The sequence below is a fragment of the Chrysemys picta genome, chromosome 13 (assembly GCF_011386835.1).
Source record: "Chrysemys picta bellii isolate R12L10 chromosome 13, ASM1138683v2, whole genome shotgun sequence".
In the NCBI taxonomy this organism is placed as follows: Eukaryota; Metazoa; Chordata; order Testudines; family Emydidae; genus Chrysemys; species Chrysemys picta.
The window spans coordinates 41,235,462-41,255,324 of NC_088803.1; the positions used below are offsets into that span (position 1 = coordinate 41,235,462).

At 39.0% G+C, this 19,863-nt stretch overlaps 1 protein-coding gene and 1 long non-coding RNA gene across 4 annotated transcripts in view; one reads left to right on the plus strand and one right to left on the minus strand.

Annotated features, from left to right (window-relative positions):
* The window catches only part of TSHZ2 (teashirt zinc finger homeobox 2), a 276,249-nt gene that overhangs the window by 69,616 nt on the left and 186,770 nt on the right, over nt 1–19,863 (plus strand). The gene's annotated exons all lie outside the window — the stretch shown is intronic.
* Nucleotides 15,200–19,073, minus strand: LOC122174496 (uncharacterized). Its single transcript, XR_006176408.2, has 3 exons — nt 18,975–19,073; nt 15,640–15,692; nt 15,200–15,542 (listed from the first exon to the last, which is right to left on the minus strand). It is a non-coding gene; the product is annotated as an uncharacterized LOC122174496 (long non-coding RNA).

A 19,863-nucleotide genomic window follows, 5' to 3' on the forward strand; every position in this document is an offset into this window, starting at 1 on the left:
TGGGACTAATCCGCCTCTTTCAGACAGTTTTGTTTTTTTAATGTTCATTTTAGCTTCAGGGGTTGCTTGAATGGGACAGGATTTGGTTGTAAGCTCCCCAAGGTTTCATCATTGGCATTGTTACCAGTAACTATATAAGGAAAATGGATTTCATGAGATCAAGCTGTTAGTACACAGTTGATGTGATGGACTTTTAATCACCTTACCAATAATAATAGAAATCACCAATTTGACCTATTGCTGTTCCACACAGAAAGGTTGATGATAATTTACATAATATAAGAAAGACTGGAGTATCCTCACCTGGACCTTCTGAGCTCAAAAGCACAAGCCCTGCATTTATACTCCATCTGGATCTTGATTAGGGAGACTCCTCTGCCAGCCATTCTGTAGTACTGTATTTACTAGCCTAAAGCATGTGTTGTTAATTCAGTGTGTATTAAGTCACAGCCCTACATCTATACAGTGTGAGCTCAGCAGGGAAATGTGAGAAAGCACTCTTATATTAATCACGGTGCCTAAAATAAACCTGGATATCAGGAATTTAAGCCTCTCACTGCTTAGCTGAATGCTGCAGCCTACAACATACTGTAAGGACTGATATTTCCTCTCTGTGCCAAGATGGATTTTAAAAATAGGCATTTTCTTAAAGCACTTCTCCTACTAAGCGCACTACATAAAATATTTTTCTCCCACAGTTTAAGCAAACAGATTTTTTAAGTTGCCATTATCACCTGCAGAGAGCCCAGTAATAGGTAATTTAGTATGGATACGAGTTTTGTAGATTTCTGATTAATATTTACAAAAGGCTTTGTGTATTTTTGCTCTAACGCTAATGAGGCAGCAGATCAAGTTTAACAAAAAGGACACTGTGGATTGAAATATGGTATTTTGCCCATCAAAGTCTGCCTCCTCTCTGCTTGGCTTATGATGAATACTGTTCTTTAATAGCAGGCTGGTGTTCATGAAAAACTTATTACAGTGACTAAGAGAGAAGCCAAGAATGAAGGAATGCCTGACTGGCAGCAATCAATCACTTCCTTTTAAAGATGAACTGATCCTTCTTTTTTTAAAGTAACACTTCATAAAAAGGTCTCAAACATAAATATGCAAAGCATTAGAGCAATTACATTCCATGTGATCCCTACAGTATTTCTGGTACAGGGGGTTAACTTTAGTGGGGTGTATATAATGAATGCAGTAAAATGGCAAAGCTCTCTAAAAGAAGGCTGATATTTAGAGCAAAGCTCTTGTTAAATAGGGTTAATTATGTGGAGCAGTAAAATGAGGTTATTCAGATTAGGTTTTTTAACTATAAATCTCCATGTAGGTACAGTTTTAAAATTTATTTTTATTAGGTTTTGTTTAAATGAAGATACAACATTAAAAATAAAGTCAAAAATAAAGCACATGTCTATCAACACCTAAATGTAGATATAGAAGCTGGGGGGAAATGTTTGAGCTATAGAATGGCCTACATGTTCAGAAACAAAATTCATGTTCATTTGCATGCCTAATTTGTAGGTAAAATTACTGTGATTACAAGCCCAGTTGCAGTAAATGCATGTGCAGATTAGGCATACAAATGCATATACCATTAAAAATATGAATCAATATATATATTAATTTGTATCCCTGTATGAGTCGTCATATTCCTGTAACTAATTCTTCCTCTGCATCGACACCTTGGCTAGCAAAATGAAAATGCTTGGACTTAACACACATCACAAAAAACGAAAATATACCTATATACTTATCTCTTACAGTGCACTTATAGTAGTGGTTTTGGTGGAGACAGAGACAGTGAAAGTGAGAGAGAAGAAAACAACATATATAAAATCACTGTGAAAAGCTCCTACTCTATGCATATCAAAGAAAAGCATAGAGTCAATGGTTGGGATACTATCCTGGCCCTATTCATGTTAATGGGAATTTTGCCATTAACTTCAGTGGAGCCAGGATTTCACTCTAGATATATCTGGGTCTTCACAGTCCTTAATCACTTGATATTGTCCCATGTGCCTAGTACATACATATCTTATCTAGTTCCCAACGTTCTATTTATTCTCTTTAAAAAATCCTATAATATTATGAAACAAAGGCCCCCAAACGCTACTAACAGCTGGACAATTACTGTCAAATTTAAATGGATGATAAACTGTAAAATCTTGACTGATTACTATAGAATAATTTCATATTTAATAGCATAATGGGTGTCATGGCTTGATTCAAAAATATTATGGTCCGATGATCAAAATAGCAAAATGTAGCAGTGAAGTTCTGACTCCAGGTTGGTATCCCAGAATAAGTGCATGTCAGCATCTTTTAGTATCAACTCTTGAATAACATACTTCTAGGCATAAAACCTCAGACTATCAGTGAACACTGGATGGCATGTGATGTTATTTACCAGTTTCTTTTTGGGAGGCAGTACTAATGGTAGGAAACAAAATCATGAACCAATTCCCACTTGGTTCAGAATGTCTTAGCCCTGGTTGAGTACTCAATGGAGATTCACATGAATTGGGTTTTTCAATCTTGGCCCAGCTGGAATGCATAAAGGGCCAAATTCACCTCTAGGGTAAATCAGCACAATTCCACTGACATCATTGGAGTAATGTTGTCTTACACTAGTTGTAGTTAGGGAACCTACTCTACAAACCTGCGTGGTTTGCTCACCCCCTTTCAAAACCTGGGGTCAAAACACAAATGCTTACACAAGTCCAACTTCTGCATCAGTTGCACCAGCTTTAATCTGGAGTAAATTCAGAGAAGACAAGGGTAGATTCACAACAAAGTAAATGACAGCAGAATTTGGCCCTTGTCTTTTAGTCAGTTGTTACTCAGGTAAACTGCAATTGAGTAAGAATTTCAGGATTTGGTTTCTAAGGAACAGAAGGGGATGTAGTATGGGTAAATATTTCAGTTCATTCAAGACACATTGGACACTGCAATCATTCCATCTCCAAGGAAACTAAAGGCTTTTCTACAGGGACATCCAGGAAAATTAATCCATATTAAGTAAAGGTGTGAATTTGAAGACGATTAGTTAAACTGCATTAAAACCCTCTGTGAATACCCTCATTTAGAATTGAGGTGACCTTAATTTAGTTTAGCTTAATTCACTTCCAAGGTGAATTAAACTAAACTGAAGTAAGAACATTTTAATTCTGAATAACAGCATCCACACAGGGATTTAATGTGGTTTAACTAATGCACTTCAAATTAAACCTTTACTTAATTTGTATTAATTTTCCTGGATTTCCCTGTGTAGACAAGCCCTTAGTCTTTGCTTAGTAGAGATCCATAAATGAGCAACTATACCTAAGGAGGATGCAGAATTATTTTTGATTCCTCTGGAAATTGTCTCTTTCAGGTGAAGATTGAGGTTACTGAAGGACTTTCATGCAAGCATTTCTAATGTGGCAGGTTGGCAGCCCACGGCATTACTGCTTTTGGAAAGAAAGAAAAATGTGCATTTCTTTGCTAAAAAGGTTGTGGTACTATCAAGAAAATTTAAAGAAAATGATGACGTTTTCTTGTCCATGTTGGAAATGTCCATGTCCTACGAAAACATATTGGATTTTACATGTACAAACATGTATGGAAAATAAGCTACATATTACATATGAAATAGCTTCAGGCCATCTTTGTGGCATTTTAAATGCTTCTAAGCTTTTGTGGCCAAATTCTGCTCTAGGTTTAGATCGGGGCTAAATCCACTGTTTCAGTGAACTTGTCCTAGATTTACACTAGTGTAACTGACAGCAAAATTGGGTCCCTTTCTGTCTTCAAGCACTGGGTACAAATCAGTAATAACTCCAAGGGTGTTACACCAATGGAAAAATATAGTCAGTGAGAAGAGCACCAGGTTAGGAGTTCAGCATACGATGAAAATATTTTCTCCCTTTCAGAATAAGAAAATGATATTTGGTGAAAACGGAGGTTCTTTCCCTTAGCAGAGATAGTGCAGGTTACTCATAAAAGCATAATGGCTTTCATTCAAAGGTGCCATATGGCTGCTTATAAGATTTCTGCACAGCACTTGCTGTAGCAGTAACTAAACAAATGGCACTATAGTACAATATAAAACCTGTCAAGAACAGTGATAAAAAATGTTTTATTCCTTTACTCTGTCCTCTTTCCCCCTTTTTTTCTCTAACGCTGTCTGCCTGTGCCAAGTAGCACACACTAGATGGTACTGCCATACTGATACTTCTCAGAACTGCTTCTTCTCTTCATCTTTGTTCTAGTAGTGATATCTGTGGCTCAGGTGGCATAGGTGAGCTCAGTTCTCTATCTTCTTGAGGAAGGAAGGCTAGCCTGGGGTTAAAATAATGGACAGAGACTCAAGAGACATGTGTGCTATTTGCAGCTTTGGCCAGACTTCCTCTGTGACTGTAGGCAAGCTCAAAAGAGTTCCTGGCCAGAGTTTTGAATGCTTAACACCCGTAATTATGGCCAAGTATTCAAAAGAGTTTCATTCCCATTTAAGCATGTCATGTAATCTCCCAGCCAGATTTTCAATGGTGCTCAACATCCAGCAGTTACACTGACAATTATGACCAGATTTCCAAAGGTGCTCTGCACCCAAAATGCGGAGTGCTTTTTGTGAATCTGGTTCATAGGAACTTATTTTCAGAGCTGCTGAAAATCGCAATTCCAGTAAAAGTCAGTGGGAGTCGAGAGTGTTCAGCACCTCTGAAAATCAGCCCCTTCTCCTCTCAGGAATATGGGTATAACAACAAAAAGAACTTTCCCTCCATCTTGTGAAGTTACTTTACTCTAGTAATGGGAGCCATAGAAATGCCCGTGAGTAAATGTATTTATCTTAATTTTAACCACTGTCTCCTCAGGGCTCATTGACCTGGTTAGCGACAGAAAGACTCCACTCTGGAGTAGAGTATAGTTTTGGGTAAATGATGGTCCCACCTGCTTCAGATGACGAAGAGGATGGAAAATGTTTCAGTCCCTGACTGCCTGATACACTTCATTTGTTTATAAAACAGCAGGTCCTCTGGTTGCCTGTGTTTTTTCCCCAGTGGAATCATTCCATGCTTACACCAAATGTCAAATACATATTAGCTTTCTCATCTGCACCCTATACATTTACCCCTATATGATGCTCTCTTCAGGAATCACACTCTCGGGAAATTCAGTTTAGATGTAGCCCTCAATTTAAAAGCCAGCAGCAAACACATATGTAATGAGTGTGCTATGGTTGTGTGTTCCTTTCTTGGAATATTTCTTCAAAATATTCTAAATTCAAGATTTTGCATGATGTATTCCTCGGTCCTTCTGTCCGTCTGAACAGATAGGCAGCTCATTTGATGAGTTAACCATTCTGAACATTTTAATATTTATGTGACTCTTGTACAGCTCAGCAGTTGCTTTATGTGGGACTGCATATTAGATAAGATCAGATTCACTCTGTGCCAATGCTACAGTCCTACTGAGGTCTGACTGTACTTCATATGTCAAAAAAATATGAATAGGTGGTCTTAATGTTCTCCTCTGGTGTTACATCTGTCTATAGAGAATATAGCTTACAACAGATTAGAAGCAATAGAGGACTTGACATATACTGAGAGAGCAGTAAGAATGATGCTTGTTGACATTATCGGCTAAACCTGTAGGGGAATTTTCTTTCTTTCTTTCCTTTTTTAGAAAAATTTGTTTATTTGTTCCCCTATGCTCTTTCTGTATCCAGTTGCAGTTTATCTCTACAAAGTTATTTTGTCTATCTAGCCATTTTAAAATGCACTTGCATATCTAGGCACTTATATGGTACCCATCACTGTAGTATCTGAGTGGGTTACAAATCTGTCCGTCCCTGTGTGTGGTTTAGCTAATATTTATTTGTAAGAAGCCTGTGCAACTATAATTCAGCTGTCGGCATCTTGCTTATTCTATCTAGTTAGTAATGCATGGGACTAGACTGTCTATATTTCTATGCACCAATATATTGCAGTCCCTCTGTGTGTTAAACTTCTGCGTGCACAAAAGGAATGCAGCAAATCCAATTATGTACTGAATGGATTGTGCATGTACCTACTTCACACTGCTTTGAGGATGTATCCCTATGTCTGAGTCCTCTGTTATACTATATAAAAGCAATAGACACTAGTGAGTTCACCTCTTGAGCAAAAGGAAAAAATGTGATTTTTCAGTCTCTTATGGTAAGTGTCAGGAACAAAGCAATCCACATGAAAGATGGCTTACTGTTAAGTGAGTCATGGAAATCCCTACCAAATTTTTGTGAAATGTTGATGTGCGGAGGAGTGGGGGAGAAAGGAAGGACATTTCTGCTGACATGGAATGTCTTGGTCCTGTCTCATTCTTGTTCATGGGAATAATTTCTCATGGTTAGAAGCCCAACACAGAACTTGCAGACATGTAGATTTCATAACATTTGTTGGGAAATTACACTCTATCATCAGGATAAGACTGTCTATAATACACATTGTCCTGGGTGTTCACTGGATGAATTCCCACAATAATCACCTGGGATCTTTCAACATGTCCTTATAAATATTGCTTTCAGGTCTGGCTCCCAAAGATGATATTACAAATGTTACAAATTAAATCTGCACTGTATTAATACTGGGGTGAAGACTGCTTAATATACATGTGTGTACAGTATAGTGCACAGTGATTGATTTAAGCAGCCCATATTGGACAATGTGCCTGTAGTGTCCCTCTTTTATGGTGTGCTAAATATAAAATAGATTCATTATTCAGGCTGCTAGCCACAGACAGTCCCTATGGTTCTTCCTGGATCTAAAACACAGGCCCTGCTGCCTGTACAGAGTCTTCCAAAATATTGAGTTCTGTAATGCAGTCCTGAAAGGGACTGCTGACGACACTACAGTGTGTATACCTAACCAGCGTTTAACATTACATATCATTGGAGTTCATGGGCAACTCATCATGATGATATAAGGGTCCAGAAAATGAATTAGCTAGTGTGCAACTGGAGTGCATAGACACTACTTTGTATCAGTATTGTACAATAGGAATGTATACTTAACCCTTTGAGTGTCCTTAAGCAAAGCACACTCAAGGGCTGAATTTTTAAATGCAAAGGCATCTACTTGACACGAATGTGAGGGGACATATAATATAGGTCTATACAGTTTTTCTGGATGCCGTGTATCCACAGGGCACTGAAGAGGTTCATCAAGGAAAAGGTGGGCCAGCTTTGAAGGTGACAGTGTGTATTATTGGAGCTGTAGTCAATAGATAGTGTGAATCAGACTGGGGATACCATGGCATTAGAGCCCAGGCACAATGTGCTACAGAATGGAAACCATAAGATACCGAATGTTATGAAGACCTATTTAATGCCTTATCTGGAAGGGAAGTTCCTTTCACTGAGGATGGCAATGTAATTCTGTGGGGGTTCTAATGGAAATCTAAATTGTTACAGAGTTATTGCCTTTCTAATGTACTATAAAGTAGGAGGAAACTTAACGTGCCATAACAAGAAAAGGTATATAGAACTGTAATTAACATGATGTTGTTTTAATCCACAAAAACACTGTGTGTCGAGCAGGAGTGAAAGAACCTGACTCTGAATGAAGATTGATTGCAAATCATACTTGGCTATTAGTTCTGCTGAGTTTTGTTTGCTACAGCAAGCAAGTGTTGGGGAAGGAGGAGATCATTTGTTTGTGCCACAGGGCCCCTTGAGTAGCCTCTTCTCGTCCATCTGTGCAAGGAGGATTCTGCTGACACTCAGTGCACTCATTGCTGCACAAAGGGAAGCAGGTTGTGAGGTTGTAAGACACTGTCCTCCATAGGTTGTTCTCTTCCCCCGTCGCCCTGCCACTCCTACTGCAGGTGGCAAACACTATCATTGCTGAATTCAGGCTGTGCCTTGAAAGGGAGGAAGCAGCGAGGGTGTGTTTGAAGGCGTGGTACACCTTGCCTTCCACTCCTTTACTCTTACTGTAAAGGCAGATGGTAATACCATCTTCACCAAGCCAGACTGACAAGCAAGAATTCTGAGGTCATTGCAAACCAGTACCTCCTGCTTGGGAGTTTGCAGTACAAGACAGCGGGCCACAGAACTAACCAATTAGAGTACATTTTTAACATGCTCCTATTAATGCAACCTTCAAGAGGCACCACCCAGACTATAGGCAGTGTGGTCTAGTGTATGGGGCATTACGCTGGGAGTCAGCTGACCTAGATTTCATTTCCAGTTCATCCATCGACCTGCTGTATGATCTTAGGCAAGTCATTTCACCCCTTCTTGTCTCTGTCTTTCTTGTCTATTTAGATTGCAAGTTTATTATGACAGAGTCTGTCTCTCATTAGGTATTTGTACAGCACCTAGCACAATGGGTTTCCAGTTTTATTTGGGGCTTCTGTGTGCTTCTGTAATACATAATAATAATATAGGCTGTATACTTGAGAACCTGTTTTGATGCTGATGAGCATGGGAATTTGTTGAGCTGCAGTGGGCTGAAGTAATCAACATCACTCTTGAGTGGTTCCATTCTTTCCTTTCCGGTAGCGTTAATGTGCCCCAAGGCAGCTCTGTCTGTCTTACATAGGGTTCTGTTCTGCTGTTCTCCTGTTGAACGTATGTGTAAGGCTGCTGGGATAGACTGCAAAATAGTTTGGCTGTGATGCCGTCAGTATGCAGATGATACACAGCTTGTAGGAAACTGTTACAAACTCTACCCATCACTTCTCATGGAACACAGATGGTGCAGTGGCTCTGATGTTTCAATGCCTGGCCAAGGGAGATGAGAAAGAGTTGGCTATAGCACTGTCCAGAGAAGCTGGAAGAGAGTCTAGAAGAGAGAGAGAGTGTGTGTATGTGTGTATCTTGAGCCTACCCGACTATTGAGGGGGTTTGAAAAGAGGTTCATAATCTGCTGTTCTCCTAGACACCCAATTCCCAGGCAGCCCTGATGACCAAAAGCACCTTTTTTTCATTTGACTCTGAGGTGGACCTGGCCACAGTTATCCCCGAGTTTGTGAGATGTGTACTGCATTACTGCGATGCACTCTGCATGGAGCTACCGTTGGAAATCACTCTGAAGCTTATGCTGGTAGTGAATGTAGCTGCCTGACTGCATAGGAACATTCGCTGCAAGGAGTGTTTTACGCTAGTGCTGAGCCAACTGAACTTGCTTCCTTTTCACTTTTAGGGGTTGAAATTTAACACTAACCCCCTACATAGCTTGAGTCCTGGCTGCCTGACTTTCTGTTGACCTACATGTACCTGAATTTGTAATGCGTCCGTACATACCCATATCTGAGACACTGAGAGCTGAGGTCAGCTGCAGTGCTTATTTTAACAGTCCTCAGATTTTAAATGTCTAGGTGGTAGAGTCAGGGTTTCTTCAGGAGAAAGATACTTTAACTCTGGAATTTGCTTCCCCATTCTGGTCAGAGAGTTTGAGTCTGTTGCAGTGTTGGGCCAAATGTCAGGCCCCTCTCTAAACTCAGGTCTTTGTCCAATGAGCTGGGTGAGGTGTTTCTGTTCAGTTTCAATGTATTGGGAACTCTGTCTTCCCTTTTTTCTATTTTATTTTGTTTCATCATTCAGTATGAGCTGTGTAGTGTTTTAATAAATGATGCTTGTAGCCAGGTGACTTGGCATTGTGTTCATTTTGCAATTTAAAAAAAAACTGTTATTGAAATTAGTATAGTCCTGCCCCTGTAAACTTCTGCAGGAAGGGACTCTTGAAGGACTACAGTCATTTCCAATGCAATTCAACCCCAAGGGTTAGGAAATTTTCAGGGGGATAAGAAAAATCGTAAAGCTCTAGGATGGTAACTCTGAGTCTGGGAATTTTTTTTTCCCCATAGGCAGAAGAGAAGCTGGAAGAGAGTCAATGAGCAATGATAATAATGCACACAAATAACCTGAGGTTGTAAATCTATATAGCAAGCCTCCTGTATAGGTGATAAGGACCATATATGTACCAAGATAAGTATACTAATCTTTTCACAGAATATCCTGGATCTGCACAGTATTGACAATGCAGCTCTCAGTCCACAATGTCAACCTTGCTGCCTGTCTCTCAGTTAAGTAATAAAAGCAAAAGCAGCAAATATTTTACCATAAATGGTTGCGAGAAAGACGGCACATTCAGCATGTTGCACAAAAGTTAAACTATCTTCACTTTGCCAGGCAGTAGAGAAATGGAACACATTCCTGTCAATTCCTATGCAAGTCCTTTCCAACACATTCCCTGTCCTCCCAGTATTTCTATGAATAAATAGCAGAATTGGCATCTGTAAAGTATAGTAAGAGAGTAGCTGCTCAGATACTGATGATCAATACTGTTGGTATATTTCCAGTTGTGTAACCTGTGCATTCGTGGGTAAAAAAGAGAACCTGATTCTATTCTCAGACCTACATAAATTAGGAATAACTCTATTAAGAAAGTCAATGGAGTTACACCAGAGTAAAACCAATGTGAGATCAGACCCAGAGGCGGGGAAGGAGGTTTGACCATCAGTAGCTGCAAGTAGAGCTGGATGAAACTGTTGTAGCATTTCTTTAAACCTGGGCTAAGTTTGGAGTGACCCTTGTCAGAGATGATTTATGGCTTCATGTGAAAACCAAAGATGGGTTGAACTGGAACATGAGCTCCAGAACCTCCTTGTGTTTTGGAGAAGTTTAGCTCCTGATTTGAAGTTGTCAGCTTGTCCCTAGCTCTGTAATGGGCCATTCCCCCAAGTCCAAACAACTCTGAACTTTAGCATGTTTATAGATCTGAGTTCTGAGCTGAACATTGTGTATCAGGCCCATTTCTTGTGGAAACTTTGCAAATAGGAGACATAAACAGGTGCCAAACCATGTGAATGGAAACTGAGAACTGAAACTGCTGAGGTTTGCACAAGTGTAATTAAAATGCTATCGACAGCAAGTGGCTCACAAACTATCGGTATTTTTCCACTAAACTATAGGTATTCAGTATAGTCAAACCCTGAAAGCTGAACACCCCTGAGCGGTTGAGCAAAACAAACACCTGGGAAGTTCAAAGTCTGTGTTCAGATCTGGACCCAAATTGTGCAGCATAGGCCTGGCTCTGTTATTCAGACATCCCACCTCCCCCACTACCTTCATCAGAGTACATCCTGTTTACACATTTGTACCTGGTGTACATCTTCCACTCTCACAAACTCTTTTTTTTTTAATCTCCAGAGATTATGTGCTATGCACAGAATTTGAGGACCACTCCATCAATGATTTTAAAGGCAAATATTAGACAACAACAAACATTAGCAAGGATCTGGACTACCCTGACCATAGCAGAGAGGAAATTCTGAATTAAGAATAATTTAATATGGTGTGACATTGTCCTCAACTCACCCCATTATTCCTATATATTTTTGCACATCTGGCATTAGTACAGTGTGTAAGATTCCCTGCAAAGCTAAGGAGAGATGGGTTGATTTAAGAATATGGTTTCAGGCCAGTTTTTCAGGCTTAACTTTGAATTTCCTTTGTGTGTGAGAGAGAGAAAGTTTTAAGTTGGATTTTGAATGATACTTTAAGTAGATTTTTTTTCTAAAGGTTTAAAGTGGAGCAGTCCAGATTGTTATGCCTTTCAGTTAAGGTCCTTTTACAAAAGGTGTATGTAATCCAAGTGATATTTTCATTGTTCCATTATTATTCCATTTTGGTTTGAAGCAACTTTTTGTTTCAAAATTTGAAATGTTAATTTAAAGTGAAAAAATGAAAGAAAAAAAAAGGCCAAAATTAAAACAAAATGTTTCAAAATTATCAAAATGAAACATTTTGATGGATCCAATCTGATTTTTGTCTGATATTCAGTTCATAAAAAAAATTAATATTTCAAATGTTTGTCCCAATTCAGAACACGAAAAATGTTCAAGATCTCAAAAATTCTTTGGAATTAGAAAGCTATTTCTCACCCAGCAGTAAGATATAGTTAACAGGACTTTCTTAGATTTACTTTTCTATCCATGCATGTAGTATAAGCTCGAATATAAATCTATAAGTGAGGAGACAGGTTAATATAAATGTTTTTGAGTGAATATCTTTTACGATCATTTTTTCCTTCCCTAGCTTGATGTCACTATATGAAAAATTTCATGGTAACAACAGAGTGAATGGTAATCGTTCAAAACATAATTGAAAGATTTCAAAAAGCTGAACTGGAAGCATTGTTTGTCAGAGCCTATTGCAAGTATTTTGTATTATTTAAAAAAAGTTTATGAAACTTCTGTGACACGAAGATAAATTATGGAACTCTAAGAACATGGAATTAAATGGAATCAGAAAACTGACAAACAGGGAAGAGGAGAGAGCATATAATTTTAGAACACAATAAAGGTAACTAAACTTGAAAAATTGCATTAGTATATCATTTTCGGTATATAAGCCATTAGAGAAAAAGTGTAAATTGCACCATGTAACAAAGTAAAAATGTTTTCAATGTTTAAAGGTAATTTTGTATTACTGCTACTATTACTTAAACTCTTAGCTCTTATAAATATCTGAAGACAGGACCCCTGGTGATATTACCTGTGTCTTAGGCAAAGAGCAACAATTTCAATTCCATTCAACTACATTTGTATTTTGCCAAGTGCTATCAAGCACTGAGTTGCATAATTTGCTATCTAAGTGAAATAGATATTTTTTGTGCTGCAGATTTATCACTCTCCTGTGGGCCTCGTTACTGACAATCAAATCATAAAAGATGTTCAAAATTGTCATGATGCACTTATTTTCCTCATGATATTCGATACAAATAGTTTCTGCTACAAAAATGGCTTTTTTTTTTTGCCATAACATTTTACTGTCTTTTTGAGTAGTTCTTAAAGATACAGGATACAGTTCTTTTTTATTTTATTTTTTTAAAGGTTATACACAGGGATAATTACATTTAAAATAAATAATAAAATAGGTGTCTATAGCTGATCCTATTTCCAAATATATCACTCGAGCCTCATTTCTAGGAATGTAGGGCTATACACTGAGGATAAACAGGTAACATATCAATGGGAAAAATACAGGAGACAGTCTATTTCTACCTGTAAACTCAGATTTCTTTATTTCCCCTGTCTTTTTTAAGTGAATTCAGTATTGGTGAAAGGATTAGAAATAGATTTTTTTTTAATCTACAGAACATGTACAGCACAGGTAATGACAATACAATACAAGCATTCACCACAGTACCCCACCAATGTGGCTTAAGCCTGTTCTGCAGGGACCAGCATAAGCAAGGTGTTTACTCTCCAGATTCATTGAATCCTTTCTCCTGTTACTGACAAGAATACAGCTTCCAATGAGAATTTCTCTTAATGGAGACTAAGAACTAGTTTGAGACTACCAAACTCACTTCACATGAAGCAACCAATCAGTCATACAAGGTAAAAGCTGTAGATCACTACTGATGTTGGCTGGATTTGAATCAATCACCAAGAGGTGAAAAGATACAGATCCTCTTCCCAAACTTGACAAGCCAACCTGTCTCATTTAAGGGACCAGCTTAGTTTTTCAAAGAAAATGTCAGTGCCAACCTGCACAGTGTTCCCAAAATCAAGAAAAGGGTTCATCCAAACTATTTTGTGGAATGGGGCTTTAAATATTTTGCAGTAACATGCAACAGACTCAGCTGAGCTCTTCTTCAGTCTGCTGTCTCCTCAAAAAAGAAATAGAGAAATCAAAATGGCAGGAGAATGCCTGCTTGTGTGAGTTTTCACTGCATCTTGAGCAAAAGACATTTTGAGATTTGGGTTTATCCAAATACTTATGCTTGCAAAAGCAAAGCCCATAAACATTTGGTTAATGCCGCCTGTGCATACAAAGTATTTAAACTTTTCACTGCTGTGGCTTGCGAGGCACATCAAAATATACATCCTTTTGCCTGAGATTTTATTCCCTCTGCCCTCTCTATGATTTGATGTGCCAATTAAAAACTGATTGTCTCTAAGGCTATGATGGAGAAAGGTAATATGCAGTAGAAATATAGCACCACTGACCTCATCCAAAGGAACAGCTGATGTTACAGTAAAAAGATGCTGGATATTTATTTGTAGGTGTAGGGGAAAAATATATTTGTTAGTGAAATGGAGCTTGCTGCAGAGTGCATAAAGGTGAATTATTTGTCAGAAGACTGAAGGAGGCTTATGCAATATAGTATTATTGAGCCAGGCTATTAGCAGAGTGAATTGCTATTGTGACATGCCATTAAATTGTTTTTAGTGTCCACAAAGGTATCATTCTGGAGCAGGCATGGTTAGTAACAAAGTTGTATATTTACTGGACAGCAGCAGAGCTCAGAATGAAAACCGTGTATCTGACCCAGAAAGTAAAATATGGCAGAGGTGGGCCCTAGGCTGGAACATGTGACCTGCTGGACCACCTGCATGCACTGTTAAAATAACTATGAGCAATTTTATCCAAAATGCCTTGTACCCACAAATACAGAGCTTTGGTACTAAAGCTTAATTCATGAAATAGACTGTGATGGCATGGAGACAGAGTAACAAGGAAAATAAGTGTTGCCTTGCTGAAGGCTGCCAGTTTGTTTATATGCACAATGCTTTCCAACATTTACATATGATACATAAGCTTCACCATCCTTGTCAGACCACCTTATGACTATAACTTCTCAGTTCCTTCTGTTCTTTTTCTTGTTGGTGTGAGAGAGGATTCTGAGGTTCTGAGGATCTTCCCGTTTCCAAGACTAACGTCTGTTCCAGCCAATGTGGGCTGGATGGAGCTCCTTCTACCGGCTGTGTGTGCCATTGTTTGAGTCAGCTTAGAGGGGTCACCAAGGAGTCGTCTGAGGAATTACTATTCCCACAAGTGTTTTGGGGCTGCAATTCGTACAGAACCTATTTTTGCATATTGTAAAGGAAGTTACTAATGTAACATTATGCCCTCCCACAAAGTCAAGCTACCTGCAAAACTGCTGGGAAAAGATAGGGTAAAAAAACAACAAAAAAACAAACCAACCCCATATGACTGTGCCAGGTCTGAATGCAATACTCCATTTTAATTTGAAAAACTTACAACCTTATCTGAGTCAATTGAATGTTTTTAATTTAATCGTATTTCTGTGTTTTACCAGAAGAAAGGGAAGAAAATTGCCAAAATTAAGAGTTTAATTTAACAGTGCAAAAGCACAAAAGGTACTTTAAGGCAAGATTTGTTTTAAAAAAAAAGGCAGAAGGAAATATATGTATGTATATACGGTTATACATATTAGATTAAATGTTTTAGAACATAAATCAGTGAAAGAAAAGTAATAAATAATGCATGTTGAAAATGTGATAATGTTTATTAAGAAGCAACAGCCTTGTCATCTTCATTTTCTTCTTCAGTGATTCTCCCCTCAAAGGGTTCACTCATTTGGGACTCCCTGCAATTTAGCCTGAGGCCACTTTCTCTAATTCTTGGTTACAAAAATACCTGCTTTGCAAAAATAAGTTTAAAGCGGAACAACTGTGCACACTGAAGGTCTCCCTATTAAGCTCCTGAAAGGCCACATATGAATTTTACATCCTTGTTGCTGTGGAAGTTTGGAGGCAGACATTAGCTAGAGAGAGAGAGACAAAAGGAAGGAAAATTTGTTTAGTAATCGGACAAAAAGTGAGTCCAGACTGCTGGGTTCTAATCTGCAGTGTTCTACTTACCTGCCATATGAACTTGGGGAAGTCACTCCACTTCTCTTTGCCTGTTTCCCCACCTGTGAAATAGGCACTTTGAACCCATAGTGCTGAGCATGTATATGTATCTATGTAGATAGATCAAATGAGTGAAATAACGTTTACCTGCCTCACAGGGCATTCTGACATTTAATTAATTAATGTTGTAAAACACTTTGAGATCTATGTGCCAGATACTTAGCTGGTGTGAACTGGCATCACTCCACTGAAGCCAATTGAGGTATGTTGATTTGCACTAGCTGAGGACCTGGCTCCTGGTCTGCAAAGCAGTATAAAATGCAAAATATTATTATTCATTAAAGCACTGTTTGTAATCAAGCACTCTTGCCCCTACTTCTTTCTTCTTTTAATCTTTCCGTCCCTAGTTGGAATAATGAGGATATTTAAACTACCAGTTATTTTGAAGAACTTTAGTCTTGGTAATTTGCAGTTGCTAAAACAATATGTTGATGTTAGTGTGCTGTGACATATAAGCAGTTTAATTAGAGTTGCCATTTAATCTGTTTCTGTTCATTCATTTACACTTGACTAACACTGGCGGGGGGGGGAAAGCACCTAGGTTTAACAACCATAAGTGGGTCTTTGCAATGTAGGAACCATCACATCCAGATGATGTGTGTATGGAATAGGGTCTAATTGTGCTAGGTAAATACACAAATAGAGGCCCACAAATGACATGTGGTGTTGTGCACAGATGTTGGGCCTTGTTTCACAACGTATCCCACAGAGGGTACTTCTAGCTGTCCAGTTTATTTGTGCTTTTATTCGTTACTTAGGCTTTCCATTGGCTGAAACTCAAAACAATTCCTCGGTAGTTCCTTAGAGTCCACAGAATTTTATCCATTGACACAACAAGGTTTTGGCAAAAGTAAAAACTGATTATCTGTGGCTTTCATTGCTACTTAATTAGCCCAAGAAAATAAAATTGGAGTTCAGAATCTGATTTTATATATGTATATGAAGGGAACATTGTCAAAGTCCTGAAAAATGGATGAGCTGAGCAAAATGTGTGCACACACGTGCACCTATGTGTGTACACACACACCTGCTCTACTCACAACCCCCTAATTTTCAGATAGCCAAATACCCATTTACATGCGCAATTGCTCCTTTGCACAAGCCACCTTGCCAATTGCACATGTGTGCCAAATTTGGGCACTTTTTTTCCCCTTTAGTATTTGGTTCTCTATAGGTTAAACCTAGAGAAAAGTGTTACAATTGTTGTAGTATGATTGGAAGATGCATATAGATGAACAAAAGAATAAAAAGGCCTACTGAGAAACAATCTTCAAAGGTTAAGTGTGACACTGTTTGGCCTTTAGGTCTGGGATTAGGAGTACATCATCCAAATTTGTCCCAATCACAAACTATATCTATTTGCCTTCTTTTACCAGTGGAAATAATCAAATCAATGTGGGTCCGAGTCTGTTATTTTTCTCATGGTGGGTAATATGAATATCTCTTCTGCAATGCACCTAATGCCGGAAGTGTCCAATTCTCTTGAGAAGATCCTGTTTTCAGCCTGATCAGAAGCAGGCATGCCTGAAATCTTACATGGATCCCCACTCTCAAGATTTTCAGGGCCACTTTGCCAACACAGGAGGTTCCGCCCAGATGGATAAATATCCAGACTTTGGGTGCTGCTTTGACCTGAACTCCAGCTGCAGCACTTTTGAAGTTTGCTCACCACAGACAACATCATGCATGTTGGACACCCAACTGAAGCAACATCAAATGACCTGACATTGACCACGCTTCTGCTGTAGCTATGCATCTCAGCTTGCTAAAGCCCAAATGAGGGGGATGGTGTATGACAAAGACCCAGAATGAGGAACTCAGGATAAAGGATAGGACAGGATGATTCAAATGATGGCCGATTAATTGTTCGGCATAGCTAAAATTGCGATGATCTCAGTTTCATGACTCAGCAATTCTGGTAGTATTAATAAAAGTTAGATAACACCAGGCTAACTGTGGTTTTAAAACAAGAGCTGCTTTTCCTAGTTGGCTGAAGCAACAATAAACCCAGGTTTCTGTTTAAATGTAAAGGACCTGATCCTCATTTAGACTCAAGACCCTTTCATCACTGTAGTGGTGGAAAAGGGGGGGTCTTAAATTACATTTACATTCACTTAATGCTGCATTACACTGCTAGACCAGTGTCAAGTAGCCTTACTGTAAATGCAAATCAGGCTCCAAATCTTTCTTCTCCATAGCTGAGGTAAAGATAACGTTATAGCTTATTTTCCTTCCTCAAGCAATGCAAGTAGCCTTACCCAATGCATGGTGTCATGTTACGTCACTGAAAAGGTGTAAGAAGCAAAAAAGGGACAGTTTCCTTTTCTTTTCCACTCTGAATTGATTGCCTGGGTCTGCTCTAGCATTAGTTCTGGTTCACTAAAGTTCTGGTTTCATTTGTTTTGTTTAATTTTTTATATTAAAAGATTGAATCAGTAGCTAAAAATCAAAGGACTTAGATCTGCCATTTAAAGAAGAATGTGCTTCAACAGGAAATTTCTCTTCCATTATGCATATTAGCATCCACAGCTGGGCCAGCAGATGGATAAGTGTGCTTAGGAACTTCTAGGAGTTTATACCCATATTGCATATATTGAACAAAAAAGTTTTAACCAAGATGGGCCTTACTGGTGTGCATCATAAATAATATTCTTCCTGTATTGCTTTTTGCTATATTTGCTTAGCTCAGTGGTGGACAACCTGCAGTCCGCGGGCTGCACGTGGCCCATCAGGGTTATCCTCTGGTGGGCTGCCGGACAGTTTGTTTACATTTGCATGGCCGCCCACAGCTCTCAGTGGCTGCGGTTTGCCGTTCCCAGTTAATGGGAGCTGCGGGAAGCAGCGCGGGCTGCAGGGATATGCTGGCCGCCACTTCCTGCAGCTCCCATTGGCCGGGAATGATGAACTGTGGCCACTGGCAGCTGCGGGTGGCCATGCAAATGTAAACAAACTGTCTGGCGGCCCACCAGCGAATTACCCTGACAGGCTGCGTGCGGCCCACAGGTTGCCCACTACTGGCTTAGCTTCTTTTGTTACATCTGGCATTTACCATCATGGCTACTGAGTGCAAATATAGCTCCACAAATCATTGGGTGGTTTATGCTGCAGTCCTTAAATCTAGTACTCCTAAAAGAGGTTCCCTTTGGTCCAGTTGTCTTATAGTTAATTCTGATCTTGTAGCCCTGACACAAGCAAATCTCTCATTGCAGTGGGAGACTTCCTTGCATCAGGACCTTACACTACAAAAACAAAAAAAATGATCCATCATGGAAAATAAAGCTCACTTGATTCTGATCTCACGAGTCACGCCAGTATGAATCGGGAGTATCTCCACCTCCGTCAGTGGAAACTCTGTGTATCTGTGTGCCATAAAACCACATGCCTGCAAAATAGAAATATCAACCTTTACAAATGGGCTGGTTCAATCTATGGTAGCATGTAAACATATTTATAGATGTAATTTCTTCTTGTTAAATATAACATAACTTTCTAATGATGAGGGTGCAAAGTTTTCGCAAATTGGAAAAACACAAGCTCTTTCCAACCACCTTGGTCACAATGATGGTGCATCTTGGTCTTATACTCAGAATAGTGAGCAAAATGATTGTTTTCAGAAGATACCATAATTCAATAAGAGGGGAGTTCACATCCACCCACATACTGGTTGGAGAGTCTGTCTGATGAGGTGCTGGATGTTCCCTAAAGGTGTCTGACTCCCAGTGTTTGAGATGTTGGAGATGTTGACAAGATAATTACTACAACTGAGCAAACAGGTTTTTCCTAATTTTGAACCTGTTCAAACAATGTGGGTTTGAAATTTAGGCTTGAATTTGACAGTTACTGTGTTTGTAAACATGGTACGTGTGTCAAGTATCAAGAGGTAGCCGTGTTAGTCTGTATCCACAAAAACAACAAGGAGTCCGGTGGCACCTTAAAGACTAACATTTATTTGGGCATAAGCTTTTGTGGGTAAAAAACCTCACTTCTTCAGATGCCTCTGAAGAATATCTACAGTATCAAACCTTCAGAGGCATCTGAAGAAGTGAGGTTTTTTACTCACAAAAGCTTATGCCCAAATAAATCTGTTAGTCTTTAAGGTGCCACCAGACTCCTTGCTTTTTTCATGGTAAGAGTGTAATTACACTGTAGTTATACGTTTTGGTACTGTAGCAT